This window comes from Stenella coeruleoalba (genome assembly GCF_951394435.1).
Source record: "Stenella coeruleoalba genome assembly, chromosome: 7".
NCBI classification, from domain to species: Eukaryota; Metazoa; Chordata; class Mammalia; order Artiodactyla; family Delphinidae; genus Stenella; species Stenella coeruleoalba.
In genome coordinates this window covers 70031788-70054631 of record NC_137153.1, presented here as the reverse complement: position 1 = coordinate 70054631, position 22844 = coordinate 70031788, and the positions used below count along the sequence as shown (strand labels likewise).

At 40.7% G+C, this 22844-nt stretch overlaps 2 long non-coding RNA genes across 5 annotated transcripts in view; both read right to left on the bottom strand.

Annotated features, from left to right (window-relative positions):
- Positions 1–598: 598 nt before the first annotated feature.
- LOC307188548 lies at positions 599–18688 on the bottom strand. Its single transcript, XR_013828987.1, has 5 exons — positions 17848–18688; positions 16981–17182; positions 15676–15853; positions 15222–15368; positions 599–4294 (listed from the first exon to the last, which is right to left on the bottom strand). It is a non-coding gene; the product is annotated as an uncharacterized lncRNA (long non-coding RNA).
- A 701-nt stretch (positions 18689–19389) lies between these two features.
- LOC307188547 overlaps positions 19390–22844 on the bottom strand; it is a 114189-nt gene continuing 110734 nt past the window's right edge. For 3 of the 4 annotated variants that reach the window (XR_013828984.1, XR_013828985.1, XR_013828986.1), the window contains 3 exons: positions 22080–22172; positions 21630–21967; positions 19850–20988 (listed from right to left, as the gene is read on the bottom strand). This is a non-coding gene — a long non-coding RNA (uncharacterized lncRNA). Of the gene's footprint in view, positions 19452–19849; positions 20989–21629; positions 21968–22079; positions 22173–22844 lie in introns of those variants that run through there. The other variant, XR_013828983.1, reaches the window with a different exon arrangement.

Here is a 22844-nt window from a genome sequence, read left to right as displayed (position 1 = left end):
TTTTTTGTGTTTGGGTATTTAGGATAAATTCCTAGAAGTGGTGCTATTAGTTCAAAAAGTATGGCTATTGTAACTATTCTAATTACACTCAGTATTACTTTAATGTAGAGTTAGCCTTTATTATAAGAGTTAACCAACCACTAATCTGAAAACAGATGTCCATAAAGGTAGACTAGATTTCTTATATTGGTGGGTTAAGGTTTGTTTTGTATTTAATATGATATACCAAGTAAGACAGAAAGCATGTCTTGCCAAACACTCTGAAAATTTGGAACATTCATTAGTCTCATCAAACACACACCCAGGTTTCTGAAGGTGTGAGGCAGAATGATGTGCCCTCTGGTTCTAGTCATAGGTACACTGGAGAAGACGGAAATGGGAAAAGATTTCGGAGGTCAGAGATACTTGTACTAACTCCTTTGCCTTGTTCTTTTGGGATCATCTTCTGGCATCATTTAGCATGGATTCTTAGTTATGGATCCAACCTCTCCATTTTTTTTTTAGGGGTAATCTCACTAAAATACAGCAGAGAACAATGTGTGTGAGCATACCAATGTATGTATGTGTTTATGTATTTGGTGCTAAGGAAAGAGGGTTTTAAACATACTTGATGACCCGAGAAGCTTTTTAAAATGCACATTCCTGAACAACATGCAAGGGCATCTGGGGTAAAACCATAATACTGTAGTTTAATGTGCTTCTCAAGTGATTCTGATGATAAGTGAGAATTGTCTTCTGGTCTCTATTTCATTGATATCCTCTATTATTCTAATGATTGTTCCTTTGCACGTTATCTGTCTTTTCTCTCTACTTGCTTTTCAACTAGAGTTTGTTTTTCTTCAGTGTTCCAGTCTTCACAGGATTAACAGTGGATTTCTATATTGTGCAAGACTCAGTGTGGTTCTTCAGACTGAGGTTTCATGGCTTTTCTTAGTTCTGAAAAATTCATAGCTATTTTCCCTTAAAATATTGCCCCTTCCCCATTTTCTCCTTCTGAAATTCCCATTAGACGCAAATTGAAACTTCTAGTTTAATCATCCATTTATCCTAACCTCTCTTTTGGGTTTCACATCTCTTTATCTCCCTCTGGGTAATTTTCTCACGTACATCTTTCATATCATCAATTCTCTCTATAACTAACTGTCCCAATCTGCTCTTAAATTGGTCATTGTGTTTAATTTTATTCACAACTTTTCATTTTGAATCGTTCTATTGGGTTGTGTTTCATATCTGCTTGTTCTTTTTGAATGCCCTGGATTTTTTTATGAGGGTTGTTATTTCTCCCTTTATCTCTTCAATGATTGTAAATATACTTAATTTACAGACAGCTTTTGATCATTACATCTCAGGTTCTTGTGGTGCTTTTCCTCCCACATGTATCTGCTGACTCTCCCATGTTGTGAACCACTTTCTTACTTAATCTGTACTTTTTAATTGTGAGCATATTTTCGGCTAGGTTATATTTCCCTGTGGAATCCCTGTGTGTACTGTAAGATTTGGTGGTAACCAGTCAGAGAAGTCTTACCTTTGATTTTTCTGAGGATTCCAGGAGTTTCAGTGGTCTGAAATATTTCCAGTATCTCCATCAGTATCTCCATTTGGGATTCCTATTCTATGAAAATAGTCTAAAATTTGGATTCTACACCTGTGCATAACATAGAGTTTTAAATTGCCATTTATTGTGTGGAACTTCTTCCCATCCAGATATCTAATCAGTGAGAATTTTGCCACTTGGGCGTTTGTACTAAGTGAACGATGTTTCATAGTCCCTTTATATGGTGGGAGCAGCTCTTCCTCGGTCCTAGCTTTATGCATGAATTTCAGTTCCAACTCCTCACCTTTCACAGGCCCAAAGGCAATTCTTTTGTTCTAGACATGTAAAAACCACAGCCCCTAGCCGTTAGGTCACATAGCCATGTCTGATATCCTCTGTTTCGTTCTGGCATCAGCTCATGCACTTACCATATCGGTTACGAGATTCTTCTTTATTTTTGGCCTGTAAGAATTTCCTTTCTCTCTCCCTCCCTTTCTTCCTTGGCAATGTATATCATAGTTTTGTTATATTTTATCCAGCATTTCTGTTACATGTAGTACACAGAAGGACGTCAATATGTTAAGTAGTTGAAACTAGAACCCTGCATTAGTCAGGTTTGGAGACCACCAGCAAGTGCAGTAGAGAATATGTGATCTTTGAAACTGGAACCAGAGTTTGGACTGTTTAACTTTACTACTTTCTACTTGAGTAAGCTCTGCTAAGTCACATAATCTCGCTAAGCTTTATTTTTATCATCAGGAAACTAGGGATAATACTATTACTAGTTTTCCTTCTAGGTTCTTCCTTATTGCTCTAAATTCCTTCCTTTATAAATTCAAGCCATTTCTCCACCCTCCATACCTACAAAGGTGGGAGCAGACTGCAAGTTTTTTGGAGGCAAGAACCATAGACTATTCAATATTTTCTCTTACAAAGCAAATAATGAAATAGTAGTTGATTGAAGGACCGTGGGAGGAGACTGCAAGTTTCTTGGAGGCAAGAACCATAGACTATTCAATATTTTCTTTTACAAAGCAAATAATGAAATAGTAGTTGATTGAAGTACCTTGTTAATTTCCTTTTATTAATGTACTTTTCCGTACCGACCCACTGAGAAAAACTGGTTAAAAAAAGACAGACCTGGGATTGGAAGAAATGAATTTCATTTCTCAAGAAGTTTCCAAGGGTGAAGTGCGGGGTAGACTACATTTCTGTGGAGTTTCACTCCCTAGAGTTCTCCTTCTCTCCCTAGGGTGCATGTGAGTGAAAATGTATGTTGGTTTAGAGGCTCTGCTTGGATAAATGTTTCAGAGCCCCTAAATCTGTCACAGTAGCTCTCAGGCTGAGCCAAGGTGAACAGTCACACAGTAATTGCTCCAGAGCCTCAGGTATCAGGCAGCACAAGCAGGGAGGTCCCTGGATTCCTGCTCACCTTATGCCCAGGAGCAGAGACATCACCCCACATGCCTAGGAGGAGCTTTCCCCAAATGCTGTATTTACCATATGGTAAAATTCCTTGTCAAACAGCAGAGCAATGAGATGTAAAACACAATTAGAAAAAAAAACAGTAGTACATAAAAATAACCAGTTTGCTCAGTGATGCTGGTGGTTGGTAGACTCCAGGTGAAAATCAGTAATCATTACAGAAGGCAACGTGGTGGTGGTGCTCAAAAAGTTTAGTGTACACGTCCTTTGTTTCAGCTACTCACTTCTAGAAGTATATGCCACAGGCACACTCACACAGAAGTATGAGGTTGTCCATGGCAGTTCAATTTTTAATTTTTAGCAGTTTATTTCTCATAATGAAAAATGTGGAAGAGAATAAAAATTCTCATCAATTGGGAGCTGATAAGCGCCATCACACAATGGAGTGTTCTGTAGGTACGAAAATTACGCAGTAGGTCTCTGTATACGCAAATGGAAAGGTGTCCGAGATACACTGCTTATAGTGACTGAGAGCGTGAACTTGGGAGCCAGTCTGCCTGAGCCCAAATGCTTGTGTGACACCAGGCAGATAGATAGCTTCCCAGCTCTGTGCCTCAGTTTGCTCACGTATGAGGATAACAGTAATATTTAAGCCATAGGGTTATCGTAAGCACCAAAATAAGTTCATATAGGAAGTGCTTCTAACAACATCAGACTCACAGTGAAGTACTAAACTATCATTATGTTAGCTATTATGAGTAGTAACAGTAGTAACTAAAAATAACTAATGCTAACTGCTTATTTCTGGGGCTTATACTTGTGGAGTTTGAGGTAAAAAAGTAGACTTTTCCATTTTCATTTTATATCATTTGGATTAGTTACAGTGAACACAGTACTTTTATTAAAAAGAATAATTAAAATCATTATTCAAAAGTATACGGGATAAGAAGACACTTGTTTTGCAAGTTTGACATGTAACAGGGACTTAACCAAAATCACAATTACTGACGGCTGTATATTTAATACATTAGAAACTGATTAATGTAAGCAATCCCTTACATTTAATCCCTTGTATCTGTAATGCATTTTACACTTAGCAAAATGTCTTCTCATTCATGAGTTGATTTAATCCAACTAACTGGTTTATTAATAAGTTCACTTAGTCCCTGTGAAGTGAATTTTCATATTGTTATTCCAAATAAAGAAGGGACGAGAGGGACTTCCCTGGCAATCCAGTGGTTAAGACTCTGTGCTTCCATTACAGGGAGTGCGGGTTCCATCCTTGGTCGGGGAGCTAAGATCCTGAAAAGATCCTGCATGCTGTGCGGGCAAAAACTAGAAGAAAAAAAAAAAGGGGGAGAGAGTGAGAGAAAGTGAGAGAGAGTGGTTGAGAGGAAGTGAGAGAGAGTGGTTATTGGTATTTTTGGTTTTGTTGTTGTTGTTTTCTCCCTGCTCATGGCAAAGCTGGACAGGCTACGAAATTGAAGCTTAGAGTATTAAGGGCTTGCTTAAGCTCAGACAGCTTCTGAATAATAGAATGGACGAAAAACCAGGCTTCCCAAGGCGAAGGTCTTTCTGCCAAACCATGATTACCCTGTAAACTGGGCCATTACCATGATGACAAAATAGATTTATAATTCTACCCTACACATAAACACTATCAAGTATCTAGTTTGGTAAAAAGGTGGGTTTTTAGTGGGTCAGCAGGTGAGAACAGCCAAAAAGTCAGTTCTCTAAGTTTATAAAAAAAGCTTATAACTGCCCCGGGAAAAATATGACCTGTGTTAATGGCAACTGACACAATAGAATGTAGAGTTGGCTCCTATCCCAAACACCCTTGGGTAGGATAACGCTAATAAGATATGACCCTAAGGTGAGATGATGAACAAATGAGATTGGCAGAGCCAAGAGTATAATTAAAGATAGTTGCTTTGGGATGTAGTTGAGGTCACCATAACAATGAACAAATTTAAAACAATAAGCCAAAGAGCCTGAGAACTACATCATCTTTGGCAAGTCGCTTTTCTCTCTGGTTTTCTCACCTCTGAAAGTGAGGAAGTTGGACTAGATGGCCTCTAAGGCCATCTGTTAATCCATTCATTCTACAAATAGGCACTGAGTGATTTTTTTTTTTTTTAGTTCCAGGCACTGATGATACTAGTTGAGTAAAGATGGATGAGGTCACTTCTCTCAAGGAGTGGTGGGCGTTAGACAGACAATAAACAAACAAAAATATCAGAGAGGAATAAGTGTTATCCATAGAATTAAAATAGGCTGATGGTAGAGAAAATGACTGAATAAGTACTCTAGGTGGGTACCCTGGGAAGGATTCTCTGAGGCGGTGACTTTTTAGATAAGAAGAGAATATTGAATGTGCGCTGTGAGAATGAGAGAGAAGCTCATTCTAGGCAGAGGAAGAGCTGGGTCAAAAACTCTAGGGAGGGAATGAGCCTGGTGTTGTGAGGAACCAAAGGAAGGGTTGGTAGACCAGAGCTAGAACATGTATGGTTCTGTAAATCATAAGACTTGGAGGATTTTAAGCAGTGGCGTGATCTGATTTATGCTTCTAAAAGTTTGCTATGTGCAAGCTTGGAAGCAGGGATCCCAGGTAAGAAGCTACTGCAGTAGCCTAGAAGAAATATTATGATGTCTTTGTCTAAGGTAAGAGTCAAGAAAATGCAGAGAATTGGACAGATTCAAGGTATTTATGGGAGTAGAACCCATAGTGTTTGTAGATAAATAGTTTTTGTGCGTAAAGTGAAAGAAATGAATCAAGGGTAACTGTCAGATTAGGAGCTTGAGCAAGTAGCTGGATTTTGGTGCCATTTTCCAAAATGGGAAGAAAGAGGTATGTGAGGGGTAGTTAGGATGTTATGCTAAGCACTAGAGGCCTATTGAACATTTGTATGAAGATGTCAAGGAGGCAACTAGAGTCAGGAGTCCTGGGGATACAACACAGTTAAATGTCTGGGAGTCATTAGCATAAAAGTATGGACTAGATGGCATCCCCTAAAGAGACCTGGTAGACAGAAGAGAAGAGGTGAGTACAGGATCCGGAAGCACTCTTACATTAGAGGTCAGGTTGAGGAGGTGGACCTAACACAGGAGGAGAGAAAAGAGTGGCCAACGGGATAGGAGGTAGCAGCAATATTGGGAGAGAGTGGTATCCAGGGAAACTCTAAGAAGCAGAAACCAATCCAGTGTATTAAATGCTGCTAGGAGGTCAAGTTACAATAATACCAGAAAGATCAAGTATGTGAGTCCACATAAAGGAAATCACGTTTAAGGATCCAGCTCTGTCTACAACTAGTTTCTATAACCTTGAGGGCTTGGGGAGGAACTCTCAACAATATGTTAGACGAGAGGTCTAGAGCGTTAAATTGAAAGTCCCATAGCGGGACAGTCTAGTGTGACTGTCCCCAAATGGAGAAAATCTCAGGCATCAAGAGGATAAAGAAACATGTGGTTTCAGCAGAGTCACTGAAACAAGGAGAAGGAGGTACATCAAGATAAATGTAATTATCATGATGCGTAGAATGGATCTACATGCAGTAATTACAGAAATAAGGAGTATATGTAAATTGGCACCAGTCCAGAAGTAAAGTTTCTTGATAGTTATCATGTAACTACTAGAGTTTTCACCTCTAATAGTTGGGTATGTGGCACAAACTTAAGAATGATTCTTCTGGGCTTCCCTGGTGGCGCAGTGGTTGAAAGTCCGCCTGCCAATGCAGGGGACGCGGGTTCATGCCCCCATCCGGGAAGATCCCACATGCCACGGAGCGGCTGGGCCCATGAGCCATGGCCACTGAGCCTGTGCTCCGCAACGGGAGAGGCCCCAAGAGTGAGAGGCCCGCGTACCGCAAAAAAAAAAAAAAAAAAGATTCTTCTTTGGGCTAGAACTGTCTTCAGAATTCGTAAGAATTCGTGAAGCTGATTATTCTGAGGACATACGTCAGCATGAACCTAATAGCTCTACCTTAAAATGGGTACGAATTTAATAGTGGGGAGAGGAGACCATGATAAGCAATACGGTGGGGAAATAGAGTCCAAGGTGCAGAAATAGCAGGAAGAGCTTTAGGAACCCACCCACATATCTCACAGTGAATTTTTTGTTGTTTGTTTGTGCTGCCGTAATAGAAATTATCTCAATCTTCTCAAGACTTCAATACACATTTACACAAATAAATACGTCATGTGCTTAGAGAACACTCTGTAGGTCCTGACACATAGGAATCTCCCAATTAAAAAGCCAACTCATCACCCAGTTACTCTACAGTGCACTTTACAGTTGACAAGCCAAGTGTAAGCACACAGAGCTTCCAGCATTCTAACTTTTACAATATGAACAGAAAACCAGTGATGGCTTGACAGTTGAAGAAAGCCTCTACCATAAAAGATAGAGACATCAAAACAGAAGCAAGGAGGAAAGAAAACTCAAAAAAAAAGAGAGAACGCACTAAAAAGAAGAAAATTTAAAAAAACATATTTAATGACCTCAGAAAGAGAAGATAAGCTATCATTAAAACAAGGTCAGGATGCTATTAAGAAAAAGGAATAGGCAGACATTATTATTAGGATAAGAAAGCATTCTTAGAAATGTAAATATGAGAGCTAAAATTACATGGATAAATATACATTTATATGCGTATTATATATATATGGCAAATAGGAACATACCTCAAAACCTTTAAAAAATGGGACAGAAAAAAAAGAAGAAACCAGAAGGCCAATCCCAGAGGCCCAACAGCCTACCGTAAGGATCCACAAGAGAAAAATGTCAAGAGAAATAGTACAAGAACATTTTCTGGACCTGCAGAAAAGTCCTCCCGAACACCCAGCACAATAAATGAAAAATACCAACCACTGCTGTAAAATTTCAGAATACCAGGAAGATAGTAAAAGACAGGTCACATGTAAACAATCGAGGATAAGAGAGCAGTGAACACTGTACCCAGGGCTATCAAACTAGAATACAAACGCTAACATTTAAGATCTAACAATTATTTGTCTCCCATTCACCTTTTCTCAAGAAGTCTTCTAAAGGATTGGCTTCCCCCTAAAGCAATAAGGTACACCCAAAAGAAGTGATAGCCAGAAAATGAGGAATCAGTACAGAAAGGAGATATGGGAAATTCCCTTGACGATACTGAAAATCCATCCTACTATGACAGCAGGTACAGGTATAGTACACAAGCAAAATCCAGAGGAAAATGAGAGCACAGGGACATGCAGGAGAAAGAGTTCTAGTGTAAAAGAAAAAACCAATTGCTTATCAGGTAAACTTGCTTGTGTAGAAAGTTTTCTCAAAGGCTGTGCTGCTTCAGTTTGGGAACGTGGATACAAAAGCCAGACGGGCCGGGCTCAAATGCTGCCTCTGCCACAATGATCTTACATCCCCACGAAGCACAGGCAGCCTCCCGGTGCTTCATGTTTCCCGTCTATAAAATGTGGATCGTGATGTACCTACCGCACAGAGCTTCTTAAAAAATTAAATACATTACTTAATGTGTTAAAATAGTGTTTTGAATATTACAGGCTCTCGGAGGGACTGAAAAAACATTAACAACGTGTACAGAGAAAAGTAAGTACATTTCTAAAACATAAGTAATTTATCAGCTCTAGGAAAAAAAAAACAATTGAATAAGAAAGGAAGCGTAATGATAATAGACTCGGCTCAACAGTGAATATTCCATTGTCAGATAACACAAATAGTAAAAACTGTAGTGTAAAAAATTAGAAGGATGGAGGAAGGGTAAAGGGATATGACCTACCTCAGAGGTAGGCATTCTATGTAGAATGAGGAATATTAACATGAATGAAGAAATATGTTTAAAATAGTCCTGAAAGAACAGGACATGGGTAATGATGGCCCTTTGGGTAATAAGTGACTGAGTGAGTGAGACAGATGCAGGGGGACCAGGGGCTGCTCTGCTTCTGGGTTTCCAGAGCACCAGCTTCCACGAGGGATCTGAGGGTGAGGGGGTCCACCATGGGGTTGGCACTGCTGGGAACAAGGGAAGAGTTGCCCTCCTTAGCATTCCATCATACAAACCCCGAACATGGGTCTCGCCTATTCTGGGAAGGTTCTTTTCTGGTCTGGAATAGGGCCTGAAGGGCAACCCAATCCTAAAAATTCATAGGGGAGAGCTTCCCTTTTTGACCTCCACCGCCTAGGACATAGGCACTGCCTAGGACATAGGATAAGCTTGGCTCGACACTACCACCATTCATTTTAAAAAAAAATTACATTTTGGTTTGAAATCATAGTTTCTAAAACAGCAAGTCATGACAAAATTGATATTTGAAGGCACCTGACCAACACATAAATAAAGCAATCAATATCCCTGTTGTGCTCTGAAATTAAACAGATGAAAAGGATTGTGTCCATGACAAGTAGAAGAATGAGAGAGACGGCGTAGAGGGTGAAGCTTAAGTGAGACCTGATATTGCCTGGGCTCCAGCTGATGTTTCAAAGCCAAGCCAAGCGGTGAGTACCCTGACGACCGCCCCCAGGTATCAGTGCTGGCTGGCACGCTTCCACCCCAGTGACCCATCCCTGGGCTTTGCCTTCATCCCTGGTACTCAGGTATCCTTGTGGTACTCAGCTCCCACACTGTCTTGTCTTTTTCTTTTTTTTTTTTTTTTTTTTTTTGCGGTACGCGGGCCTCTCCCGTTGCGGAGCACAGGTTCCGGACGCGCAGGCTCCGCGGCCACGGCTCACGGGCCCAGCCGCTCCGCGGCATGTGGGATCTTCCCGGACCGGGGCACGAACCCGTGTCCCCTGCATTGGCAGGTGGACTCTCAACCACTGCACCACCAGGGAAGCCCCCACACACTCTGTAAGGGCTGAATAAAACCACAAGCCTAGCCAGCATGGAGGAAGTCACTTAATAAGCACTTTCCTATCTGGGGGGACAGATGTGTTTGGATTTCAGTGAAGGAAGTGAAATTTCAACAGCTGAGTTCAAGAAAGCTGCTGCAGAAACCCAGAGGGAGATGTAGGGTCTTGTGTTTTGTACCGTATCTTGGCAACCCTCCTGGCTGCTGCTGACCCATGGCAGAGGCCCGGCTCCTTTTGCAATGGGCCTCGAGGTGATCTTATTTCCAACCGTGTCAAAAGTGTGCTATAGTCACGGGACTCCTTGCTTGGGTCACAGAAACACCAAGACACCACCTGAGAATGAAATCCCACAGAAAATAGAAACCAGTAGACATTTCACGGCACCCATGGGAAGTGAGGATTCCTCACCTCCTCATTCCTCACACTGAAGAAACAAAATAAGTGCAGATGAATTTTTTTTAGAGCATCTGAAATCCTGAGTAAATGGCCTTGGATTTACAATGCCCATGGATTTTTGGTGTTTTAAGCATTTTCCTATAAAAGGGATTCACCCCAGCCATTTTTTCTAGACAGTACTTCACTTTCTCACTTTTTTCCCTCTAGGTTACAGCTATGATAAAAAGAAGGGAGACTGAGGAAGCGAACAAATATTTATCATGGCCTAGAAGCTTTGCCTGTATACCATGCTCCTTCTCACAAATGCAAACACAGACCTTTGCTTCCTCTTACGCACTGCCACTAACAAAGAGATTACATTCCATTTATTCATGGAATTCATCGAGGACGATACCATCAATTCAAACTGTGAGTGAATGCGCTCATCTCTTGGTTATCAAGATGCCAAGTATTTAAAACTCTTCATTATTCGTTGTTTCTTACCTTGCCCAATGAAAGTTGGCAAGCACTGTTATCCTCACTTAATAACCCACGTTACCCAGGGAATAGCCTGGATTAGAAGCTATGATACTCAAAGCTCCTGGATAAGCGCTCTGAGTCTCCTGTCTAGACTTGATGAATAATTCACAGGTCTAGTTGGTGGGTGTCCAGTTAGGAGCCTGGCAGAGTTGATTGCTTCAGAGCCAAGACATCCAGGGCCTTACTCTTGCCTCATTTTCCTCCTTTCTCTCCGATTGCTTCTTCTTAAGGGAAATCCTCTCATTTCCCTATTCTTTTAAGAGTTGGTACAGCGCAAGATTCTGGTGCCAGCCCTCTCCTTGGTTATTCTCTTCACTCATTCAGCCAAAGAGCATTTGAACTCCTAGCACATGGGCATGGCAATTGCCTGTCGGCTTTCAGGTCTATTTCTGGCTCTTGCCCTGTTCTGCTGTGTACTATAGGCTCCCTTGCCCTCTAGCTTCTGGTCATTACTTCCAACTCATGGGAGGTACGGTGTAAAATTGGAGGCAGGGAAAAAGAAAGAAGACCAGATATTTCTTTCTCTCCCTCTTGCCCATCCTTCCTGTGAGCTTCAGCTCCTGGATCTCACTGGTCAACCCTCTGCACAGCCCCTACATGGTTCTAGCTCCTGTCAGATGATGGGTTCCCTTCCTCCACTGCCCCTCCAGCCCTAGTGGTGGTAGCAGCTTCCAGCTATCACCGACCTGTGAGTTGCTTCCTTTCTCCCTGTTTGGCTTGCCAGCTTTTCCATCACCCTTTTAACCTATTATCTGTATTAAATTATTAAACCCCATCTGCGTGCAAGATTTAGAGGACTGTTTTCCTGGCTCTATCCTGACTGACACAGACACCATTCTTAGTTACAAGCTACAGAAACCACCCTTGACATGGTGGCAGGAAAGGATTTTACCACGAAAGCTATTGGAGAGATCAAAGAATCTCCGAGAGGACCCCAGAACCCGGCTCCGAGACTACAAGGGAAAGAACAGTGCTCGAAAATCTCCAGGCGACACTGTGTGGGGGAAGCCATGCTCGATGTCTTGGGTCGTGCCATGTGTACCAGCAACACTGGATGCTGCAAGGTGCCGTTCAAACTGTCAACAGAATCAAATCTGGGCGTCTCCTACTTCTTCATGACATGAGCTTCCAATTTAGAGAGTGTGGAGATGGGTACATCTAATGCTCAATGCCCAGGTCATGTGCCCAACCCTGGCCACAAGTGTATCTGACATTTTCCATTCCTGTCATGGGAGATGGGCTCTTTATAGGCAGAATTCCCTAAACGTACAATAGAGATTTGGATGCCTGAGTAGACCTTGAGACAAGGATTCAAGTGTAAGTGGTTTCTTTGGGAGTTGTGAAAATCCCAGGAATCACTGGTAAGGAAGTGGGGAAAGGAAGGGAGGGTAACTTATCGATCGAGTTATTGCTATGAGGTAACTAGATCTAAATCCTCTACGGGGGACTTGGAGCCAGTGTAGAAGACATGTCTCAGAGTCATTCCAGGGCCTAGGAGCTGAGTTATTTATACACCAGCTCTACCCCAAGCTGCTGAGAGCAGCTGGGGTGGGCCCTAATTCTCCTGCACTCCCGGCTTCCCTCCCCTACTAGTGAGCTGAGTGGCCCTCATCGGCCAGAGCAAACCTTCAGGCAAATAAAAGCAGTGGGGAGAGCAGCTGAAAGTTGGGCAGGTGTAAGCTGAAAAGGTAAGGGAGAGATGATGTGACAGGGAACCTACCACATCAGCCACGGCAGAGAAGAAGAGCAAAGGTCCACTAGGAACTGCTCAGCGTTGAAGATGTGACAGTGGATAAGAGAGAAGCATTCCTGGCCTCACTAAGCTCATGGTCTCAAGACCCAGACATGACAACAGGCAAGTACAATATACAGTGGGACAAGAGCGGTAATAGAGGCAGCCCTACGCAGCTAGAGGTAGACCTCAAGCCTCTAAGACCCAGGAGCACAGAGACAGCAACCTACTCATTTTCCCATCCCCACTGCCTAGGATGGTACCTATTCACTACATGTTTTCTGGCTCAAGACTGACCTGCGAGGCACAGTTCTGGTGTGTTAGATTCATGGTTTCTATGTGGGTGTGTCTCTATTTTACAGGGAAGAAAGTTAAGGCCCTCGTGATTATTCCTCACCACCTGACTACCCCGAGTGATTCTTCGCACTTCAGCTTTGGTGTAATTTCTCCAGAAGTTTTGCCTGCATCTCCAAGCCTGGGCTAACCTACCGGAGAACATATGCTCTGGAGTGTCACTGGCAACTCATTCTCAAGTATCCTCCCGAGCTAAGCTCTTAGAGAGCAGGAACCATATGTCCGTTTTGTTTAGCAACGTACACTCAGCATCCAGGCCACAGCTGGCGCTTTCTAGATGTGCAAGCCTCCTTTCTACTGATGATTTTTGGAATGATGTGAATAAATGAATAAGGCTCAGAGAGGTTGAGTAACCTGACCAGTCACACAGCTAAGACATGGCAGAACTGAGGCTTGAACTGCAGTCTGTCTGAGCCCCAAATATCTCCTATGCCTTGCTGAGCATTAAGCAACTTATCTGTCTATGGCAACTAGAAAATTTAACTTGGCTTAAAGGTTGCTGCTCTAAGGTCAGAAGTCATGGGGCAGGAAGTGGCTAAGAACTTCCCATATTCATGAGGCTGAGGAAATATCAAGCAGAACTCTGGACCTAAAGCTGGAAGAAGGTTTTTACAGGATATGGCAGGATGGGACAACCTTTAAAATTCCCTGAAATTAGAACATTCTGTAACACCATACACAAAAATAACCTCAAAATGGATTACAGACCTAAATGTAAGACCTGATACTCTAAAACTCTTAGAGGAAAACAGAGGCAGCGATATCATTTTGGATCTGTCTCCTAGAGTAATGGAAATAAAAACAAAAATAAACAAATGGAACCTAATTAAACTCCAAGGCTTTTTGCACAGTAAAGGAAACCATAAACAAAACGAGAAGACAACCTACAGCGTGGGAGAAAATATTCACAAAGCAACTGACAAGGAATTAATCTCCAAAATTTACAAGCAGCTCATGCAGCTCAATATCAAAAAAACAACCCAATCAAAGAATGGGCTGAAGACCTAAATAGACGTTTCTCCAGAGAAGAAATACAGATGGCTAGATTCTCAACATCACTAATCATTAGAGGAATGCAAATCAAAGTTACAAGGAAGTATCACCTCACACCGGTCAGAATGGCCATCATCAAAAAATCTACAAACAATAAATGCTGGAGAGGGTGTGGAGAAAAGGGAACCCTCCTGCACTGTTGGTGGGAATGTGAATTGATACAGCCACTATGGAGAACAGTATGGAGGTTCCTTAAAAAACTAAAAACAGAACTACCATACGACCCAGCAATCCCACTGCTGGGCATATACCCTGAGAAAACCATAATTCAAAAAGAGTCATGTACCAAAATGTTCATTGCAGCTCTATTTACAATAGCCAGGAGATGGAAACAACCTAAATGTCCATTGACAGATGAATGGATAAAGAAGATGTGGTACATATATCTGATGGAATATTACTCAGCCATAAAAAGGAACGAAATTGGGTCATTCGTAGAGACGTGGATGGACCTAGAGACTGTCATACAGAGTGAAGTAAGTCAGAAAGAGAAAAACACATGTTGTTGTATGTTAACGCATATATGTGGAATCTACAAAAATGGTACAGATGAACCAGTTTGCAAGGTAGAAACGGAGACACAGATGTGGAGAACAAACGTATGGACACCAAGGGGAGAAAGCAGGGGCGGTGGGTGGTGGTGGTGGGATGAACTGGGAGATTAATAAGAACCTGCTGTATAAAATAAATAAAGTTCAAAAAAGAAAAGATACACGCACCCCAGATGTTCACTGAAGCACTATTTACAATAGCCAAGCCCTGGAAGCAGCCTCAGTGTCCATCAACAGATGAATGGAAGATGTGGTACATACACACAATGGAATACTACTCAGCCATAGAAAAGAATGAAATAATGCCATTTGCAGCAACATGGATGGCCCTGGAGATTATCATACTACGTGAAGTAAGTCAGACAGAGAAAGTCAAATATGTATCGCTTCTATGTGGAATCTAAAAAAATGGTACAAATGAACTTATTTATGAAACAGATTCACAGACTTAGAAAACAAATTTACGGTTACCAAAGAGGAATAGTGGGGGGCAGGGATAAATTGGAGTTTGGGATTAAAATATACACACTACTATATATAAAATACATAACAAACAAGGACCTACTGCATAGCACAGGGAACTATACTCAATATCTTATAATAACCTATCATGGAAAAGAATCTAAAAAAGAATATATCTATATATATATCTGAATCACTTTTCTGTGTACCTGAAACTAACACATCATTATAAATCAACTATATTTAAAGAAAGATCATACCTGTTTTTCTGAAAACTGGTGAGCTCACCTGAATGGAGAATATTGGAGGAAGAACATTCTCTGCAGGATAGTGAATGAACACAGGCATTACCTGAAGTGTCCTGGAGAAGGATGCGGGAAGTCTGGACAGTGGCAGTGGGTATGCAGGAGACAGAGGGGCAGAGCATATACACACTGCTGTACAGCACAGGGACCTGCTGTACAGCACAGGGGACTCTGCTCAATCTTCTGTAATAACCTAAAAGGGGAAAGAATTAGAAAAAGAATGGATACATGTATAACTGAATCACTGTGCTGTACACCTGAAACTATGAAACTAACACAACATTGTTAATCAACTGTACTCCAATATAAAAATTTTTAGAAAAGACTTAACTTTCTAAGGTTTTTAATCTCTAGGTAAAAATGTTCCGTCTAGCACCAGCACTGACTGACGTCATTAGCTTACTAAACCAATTTTAAAATACTGGAAATAAAGTGATTGTAAGCAGCTGATACATCATTTTTTGCTCCTTTAAGACACTGCAGAAAAAGTCATGACCCACTTCCAGATGTTCACGGAGCCCCATTCAAAATGCAGGGGAAGAGGAGAGATGGTTTCGAAATCTCCAGTCAAAGCAATTCTTCTTCTGCCTTATTTATCAAGTTCTCATTCTCTCCTTTTGGCAAAATCAAAGAAAGTCATCCATCCTCCACGCATGCACTTTCCACACTTCCTTGATTCTAAAATAGCCAAGAAGCAGCATAGAGTTATTAACAGCTTTTTGGTATGGGGAGGCCAGAGAAGGAAAAGACACGGAAAATGCGACACGAAATGTTCACAGGGATTACAATGCACATAGCCCGACTTTAGAGTGTTAAAATGTGGCCCCAAGAAAGCCTTAGAAGTGAAAACACATGCTAATTAAATGTAAAGTCTTCAAGTAGTATTAATGAAGAGCCTATATATTTTGTCCAAGTGAGACTGCTAGATGTAACCAAAAAAAGTGGGAACAAAAAGAGCTTTCACAGAAATTAGTTTTGAAGAAGTAAATATGCATTTTAAAATTTCCTTGCAGCATGTTAAGTATTCAGATTTGTTTCTGAAAACTGGTAAATTGATTAGATCAATCAATATTTACATGTATAATAATACAGGTGCTTTGACAATCAGTGTAAACTTTTCTTGGTAAAACTGAAGTAGGACCTAATTTCTATGTTAGCTCTTTTTCTTCTGGAGAAACATATGTCTGTGCCCCATCGGCTTTTAAATGGAAACCCATAAATGCAGCAAATCAGCTTAACAGTTCATCAGTCACCCTTTGACTCGATCGCTGATTCAGAAATTCAGAAGCAAACACTGGGTTGTAGTCATCTGGTTCTCACCACTTCAATATGTTCCAGCAAAGTCCACTCACAGTACCCACCCATAGGGTTAGAAGGGCAGCCAAAGGCAAAACATCTTTCTCAAAGGATCAGTATTTCATGAACCCCTCAAAGATCAATATATAATCTAAGATACCACAGGGAGAATTAAAAGCAGGACAAAGACATTGAATGTATATACCAAATTAAGAGAAAGTGTGGAAGAAAACACTAAGATCAAGAATACATGCCCAAAAAGTACAGCACGTAGACTAGGAATAGAAAATACACTGATTTTCTGTTGCCCGGTCTTCTGGCCATAGCTGATCCCTAATCAACCTCAGAGCCAGATGCATCCTCAGAATCCATCTTAACATACTTTTTCAAAAAGCCACTCCAGACAACTGGAAATAGAACCGAGACAGAATTCTTTGCCCCCACTGCTGAAGATTGAATATTTTAAGCCATGGATATCTCCCATTATCTCGTACCCTGGCTACGCTTACCTACATCCTTGAATGTGCCAGGCAAGTTCAAGCATCTGTGCCTTTGTTTATTCTGTTTCCTCTATCTGTAGAAATCTTAGGTATCCTTTGTGGCTCTATACAAAAATTTCCACTTTTATGAGGCATGCCCCATTCATATCCTCTAACCATAATAAATTGTTTGTAGTTCTTCATTTACTTCATGAGTTCCAGCTAGAGGAGCCTAAAGGATGTAAAAGAAAAATTTTACCAGATAATGACAGTAATCATTATTATTATATATAACATTATTTACATATAAAATATATTTCAGCCCAAATACAAAGCTAGAGACGGAAATAATGATGAGAGTTATGAACTACATCTCCCCCCCTTTTTTTAAATAAAGCTGTAGCTTCTACTGTAAAGTCAATATATGAAAGTTTAGATAAAGCCTGAATTCCTATTGTAAAATGTAACAAGGATAGAAATTCAAACATAGTATCACTTTGTTTTGAGCTATAAAAACCCTATCAAGGCAAAACATCTTACTTCACAAAAGTTACTTTAAAAGTTAGCAAATTCTCATTCAGTCATTCCCACCATGGGCTGACGCCCAGAATCATAAGAGGGACTTTTGTAGAGTATAGATTCCTTGGCCTCATACTTGGCCTGTGAGCCAACATCTTCCGGGAGTGGAACAAAGAACCAGTATTTTATAAAAGCTCCCCCAGGTGAGCTGAAGAACAACCATGTTTATTGTCTTGGCTAATGGTTCGCATAATTGTCTGAGCTGGACATATCAGTAAATGTTCTTTACAAGGATACATCAATGAACATAAGAATCTGGGCTCACAATATTTGAATTCCATTTATGCTGTCAGTTTCAGGGAAGATACAGGCACTGACCTTGCTCCTTTTGTTACTTTGGCGCTGTAGTGGTGGGAGAGAACAGACTGGAAAAAGTTTCAAGTCTTTAACAAATTTCTGAAGAATAAAATGTTGACTGAGCTAAAACGAAATGTCTTATGGTTGTCTTGAGTCTAAACAAGAAAATATTAGGAGGCAAAACTTTGTTAAAATTCAATTTGACTGATTTACCCAACCATGGATACAAGCTGTTTTTCATACTTTAAAAGGCAATGTGAAAGTCTGGTTTTTTTCTTTTTAGTTTGTTTCACATGTCAATCACCAAAAGAGCTTAGTTTTTAAGACTTTGGTTACATGATGACCACATCTTCAATGAGGAAAGAACTTGGTTATGTTCAAAGAAATAAAAATTAACAGTAATAGAGTTTTTAAAAATTAGAATCCCTGCAGATCTAATTTACAGCTGATTTGGGGAGAATAATTCATACCATAAAGTAAAAGGAGATTTGAACTTAGTAGACTCCAGTAATTGGATGTTTTCTGACAATTCTCTAAGTGCCACTCTATGTAAATATGTTTTCTATGCATGCATGCCCCAGTGGGAACCAAGGACACTAGGGATACAAATGAGTAAGTTGACTCAAACCTTAACAAAAAATGAGAAAGCCATCTGACTCTCAACATATTAAACTTAACATAGCCTTGGGACTTCCTTGGTGGTGCAGTGGTTAAGAATCTGCCTGCCAGACACGGGTTAGAGACCTGGTCCAGGAAGACCTCACGTGCTGCGGAGCAACTAAGCCCGTGTGCCACAAGTACTGAAGCCCGCGCACCTAGAGCCCGGGCTCCGCAACAAGAGAAGCCACCGCAATGAGAAGCCCGCGCACTGCAACGAAGAGTGGCCCCCGCTCGCCTCAACTAGAGAAAGCCCGTGCGCAGCAACGAAGACCCAACGCAGCCAAAAATAAATAAAATAAAATTTTAAAAATAGACAGACTTAACATAGTCTTGAATAGCGTGGCTGGTAGGTAATAACACCAATGTGCATTTAAGAAGAATATTTGAAATTCCATTGCAAACCATTCATTTCCATGAATCTCTCTTCTGTGTTCTATCTTTTGTTGTATTTGACAAGGAAGCTCAGAGATAAAAATAATACAAACCCCCCAGCTTCCTGAGTCCAACCAATAAAGGTAGACTTTCACCATCCCTGTAATGTGTCAATCTCCCTTTTAGGTTAAGGCAAATTTGACAGTACACAGGGAGATTGTTTTAAAAACCATGGTTGTGCTAAGCGTGGGAAATAGAATCTTATAATACTAAAATTCTTTTTGTTTCTTACATAAGAATTTACAGCTTTCACAATGCATGAATATGGTTTTTGGAGTAAAGGTGAAACTGCAACATACTCACATGTAGCAGGGCAGCCAAGAGGATCTGGGCAAGTTTCCATATTTGCTCTGTACATATGTAGTACAGACCACATTAGAAAGGAGAGGACTTATTGGGGCACGTTGTATTTTCCAAAAATGGCCACGTTAGTATTCCCAGTCCCACACGTTCTTGTAGAACTTGCTACTTACCCATCAAGAGATAGAGTCCAGTTTTCCTCTCTCGGCACCTGGGCAATGCTTTGCGACTACCTTGAGTAAGAGAATGTGAAGGAAGTGATGCTGTGTGACTTTCAAGGTTAGGTCATAAAAGCTGATACAGCTTCCACCCAGCTCTCTCTTGGGACACTCACCTTTGGAACCCAGCCACCATACTGTGGGGAAGATGAGCAGCCGTATGAAGGGCCACACGTAGGTGTTGCAGCCACGGCCCCATGTTGGTCCCAGCCAACAGTCAGCATCAACCACCAGACACGCGAGTGAGTGCCCTTCAGATGATTCCACCTTCCGCCCGCCAGTCACCCCACCTGATGCCAAGTAGAGAAGGGACAAAATGTCCCCACCCACCCCACCCCACCCCACCCCACCTGCAAATCTGTGAGCAAAATAAACACTGTCATTATTTTAAGTTGCTGTTTTGGAGTGGTTTCTTCTACAGCAACTGGAATACTTGTCAAGTGCCTTGATTCTATTTCATCTTCTGTCAACAGCTGAAGTCACTTTTCACCAGGAAAACCACCTAACCATCATTTAACGATGACTCCATCTACAGTGATTCATATATTATGGTACCTGACTCTCCCATAATAACCGCCCTTTACCTACTAGGCATTTGGTCACTGTTGGACTGCCATCATGTGAGAGAGCTATGCTTGTTTAACTTGGACAGTGCAAATTTTCTTCAAAAATTATAAAATTAATCCATACTCATGAAAATTCAAACTACAGATTTTTAGTAAAAGAAAAGAAAAAAAGTCCCACTTTGACAGTTAACTTCCACTCAATCCCACATCTTTTTGAGGTAACCATACCAAATCCAGTGTGCATCCTTTCAGACGCTTCTCTGCTTTTCCTTACCTTTATACGCACACACTCACACACTCCTAAACACGTGTCTTGGACATTTACCTCCGTAGAGCATGAGTTTCTTTTTAGTATGTTGTTAAAGCACAATCATCATACACAATATTGATGAGAATTATGATCGAGACAGAAAGATGATGACGATGGTTGCCATGTTTGAGTTCTGACTCTGTGCCAGGTAGTGCAGAACATGGAGACCTTGAAACTGGCAAATACTCAAAAGACAGGGCTTTTGTTTCTGGAAAACCAGTTGTTAAATTTACCAGCAAGGACCATGTTTGTCTTTGCTTATTAATACACCCCCAGCACCTAGGACAGTGTCTAGCGCATGGAAGGCTCTCAATAAGTATTTGTTGAATGAACAAATGAATGAATGTTTTAATCACAGCCTCACACAGTATTCTAATTGATGTACTTCTGAAATGAATGTGACCTACCAGTTTTATGAATGAGCTTAATTCCAAAATATAACTATTTATTCTTTGTTTTCAGACATTTCTTTACCTGGATAATTGGATTACCCTCTCTGTGGGTCACCAGAGCCAATGGCATGGCTGGAGCATGCATTTCACCGGAAGGCACAGGTCCCCAGTGGTCAAGTGTTCATGCAAAAATAAATTCATACCTCATAATCAGAAAGTACCATCCTTTCTTCCTTCATATCTTTTGACAGCTTTTGTTATATTAATGGTTTCTTAGGAGCGACCTGGTCAAGGGAAAAAAAAACATACTGAAGTACACTTATACTGTGGGTATATGTGTATTCACGCAAGCAAACCTGGGCATAGCTAGATCTTTCTGGAGGAATCTACATACATATATAATAAATAATATCTTCTTTAAACAGAACTGGTAGGAGGGTTGGTAGGAGATGAGGAAGAAAGCATGAATAATGAAACATAAAAAGGATAAGAATCCAGGCTTCGTTCTCTGTCAGCAGAAGAAAATCATACCTGCAAGGTGGTTATCTCCAAAATTAACCAACTACCCAGATAAATATAAGCAACTTATGTACTTTAGGCCTAAAAGACTCAAGGCAGTGTGGTAACGATCAGGTGGGGAACGAAACCATTCCCGGAGAGCAAAACTATGGACATTATTTAACCCTCATAACATGCTCCAGGTTTCAGGTCACTGACAATAATCATGATTTGTAGAATGACAGACGTCTACGTGGCACTTCCGCAATTCCATCTCTCCTCAAAATACAAGTGCTTCGCAAAGCATATTTATCTTTTCAATTAATCTTCTTGGCTTAAAAGAAGATTGTGGGCTCCAACAAATTCTTTTGCGTCAGGCTGATCTGAAGGAGACGAAGGATAGTGGTATTGGTGTGGGTTTACTCACCAATTATTCTTTAAGGCTGCTCCCTTCCAATGCTGGGCTAACAAACAGGCATTTAGGTGAATTTTTTTTTTCTTGCCCTGTTTTTTGGGAAGTTCCAAGAAACATTAGGAATCTCTGTTCTGTCTCTATGAAAAAAACTCATTAGGCTGTTATAAATGATGGTGTGGCTTTCATTTATGAGAGTCATATATCACCACTAGAAAGTAGATATCCTGTGATTCCTTGCTTCTGAGACATAGCAATAATTTCCACCACTGAAAATGCAGCCATCATTCTGGGGGTACTTTCAAAGGCACTGGAAAAACGCAAAGAAGTGAGGAGAAAGCCATGTATTCCCCCTGTAGAAACCAAAGAGAATGAAATTAAGGGAATGTCTAAGAAAATTTCTAGCATGTCAAGGCTTTTTCAGATGAGCAAAATAAATTAACTTATCAAGAAACCTTGACTTACTTCACTTAGTATGATAATCTCTAGGTCAATCCATGTTGCAGAAAGTCAGACACAGAATGATGAATATCATATGATCTCACTCATATGTGGAATCTAATTTTTAAAAAAAGATACAAATGAACTTATTTACAAAACAGCAACAGACTTACAGATATTGAAAACTTACAGTTACCAAAAGCGAAATGTGGGAGGGATAAATCAGGAGTTTAGGATGAACAGACACACACTACTATATATAAGATAGATAACCGACAAGGACCTACTGTGTAGCACAGGGAACGCTACTCAATATTCTGTGATAACCTATATAAGAAAAGAATCTAAAAAAGAATGAATATATGTATAACTGAATCACTTTGCTGTACACCTGAAACTAACACAACATGGCAAATCAACTATATTCCAATAAAATTAAAATGTTAAAAAAAAAACTTATCAAGAAATCTTAAATGAAAGAGTAGAGAAATCATAGCAGGGCACATTGCAAAAGTCCAAGGATGAGTCAATATTAGAAAAACCTATAATTCACTAAATTATAAGTCAAAAGAGAAAAACAGCTTTCTCCTCCTTCTCACCTTGTCCCCCCTTCCCTTCCTGACCAATTCAATCCAAAAGCCAGTAGCTAGGGCCAAGAAGAAATGGGTGTGTGTTAGAACTTGAGTGTGGTGAGAAGGGCAAACACAGAGGAGAGAACAGTGGTGGTAGATGGAAGACTGGTTTTACACAGGGTTTCATCACATAGGTAACGCCCTTACTGATAACAGA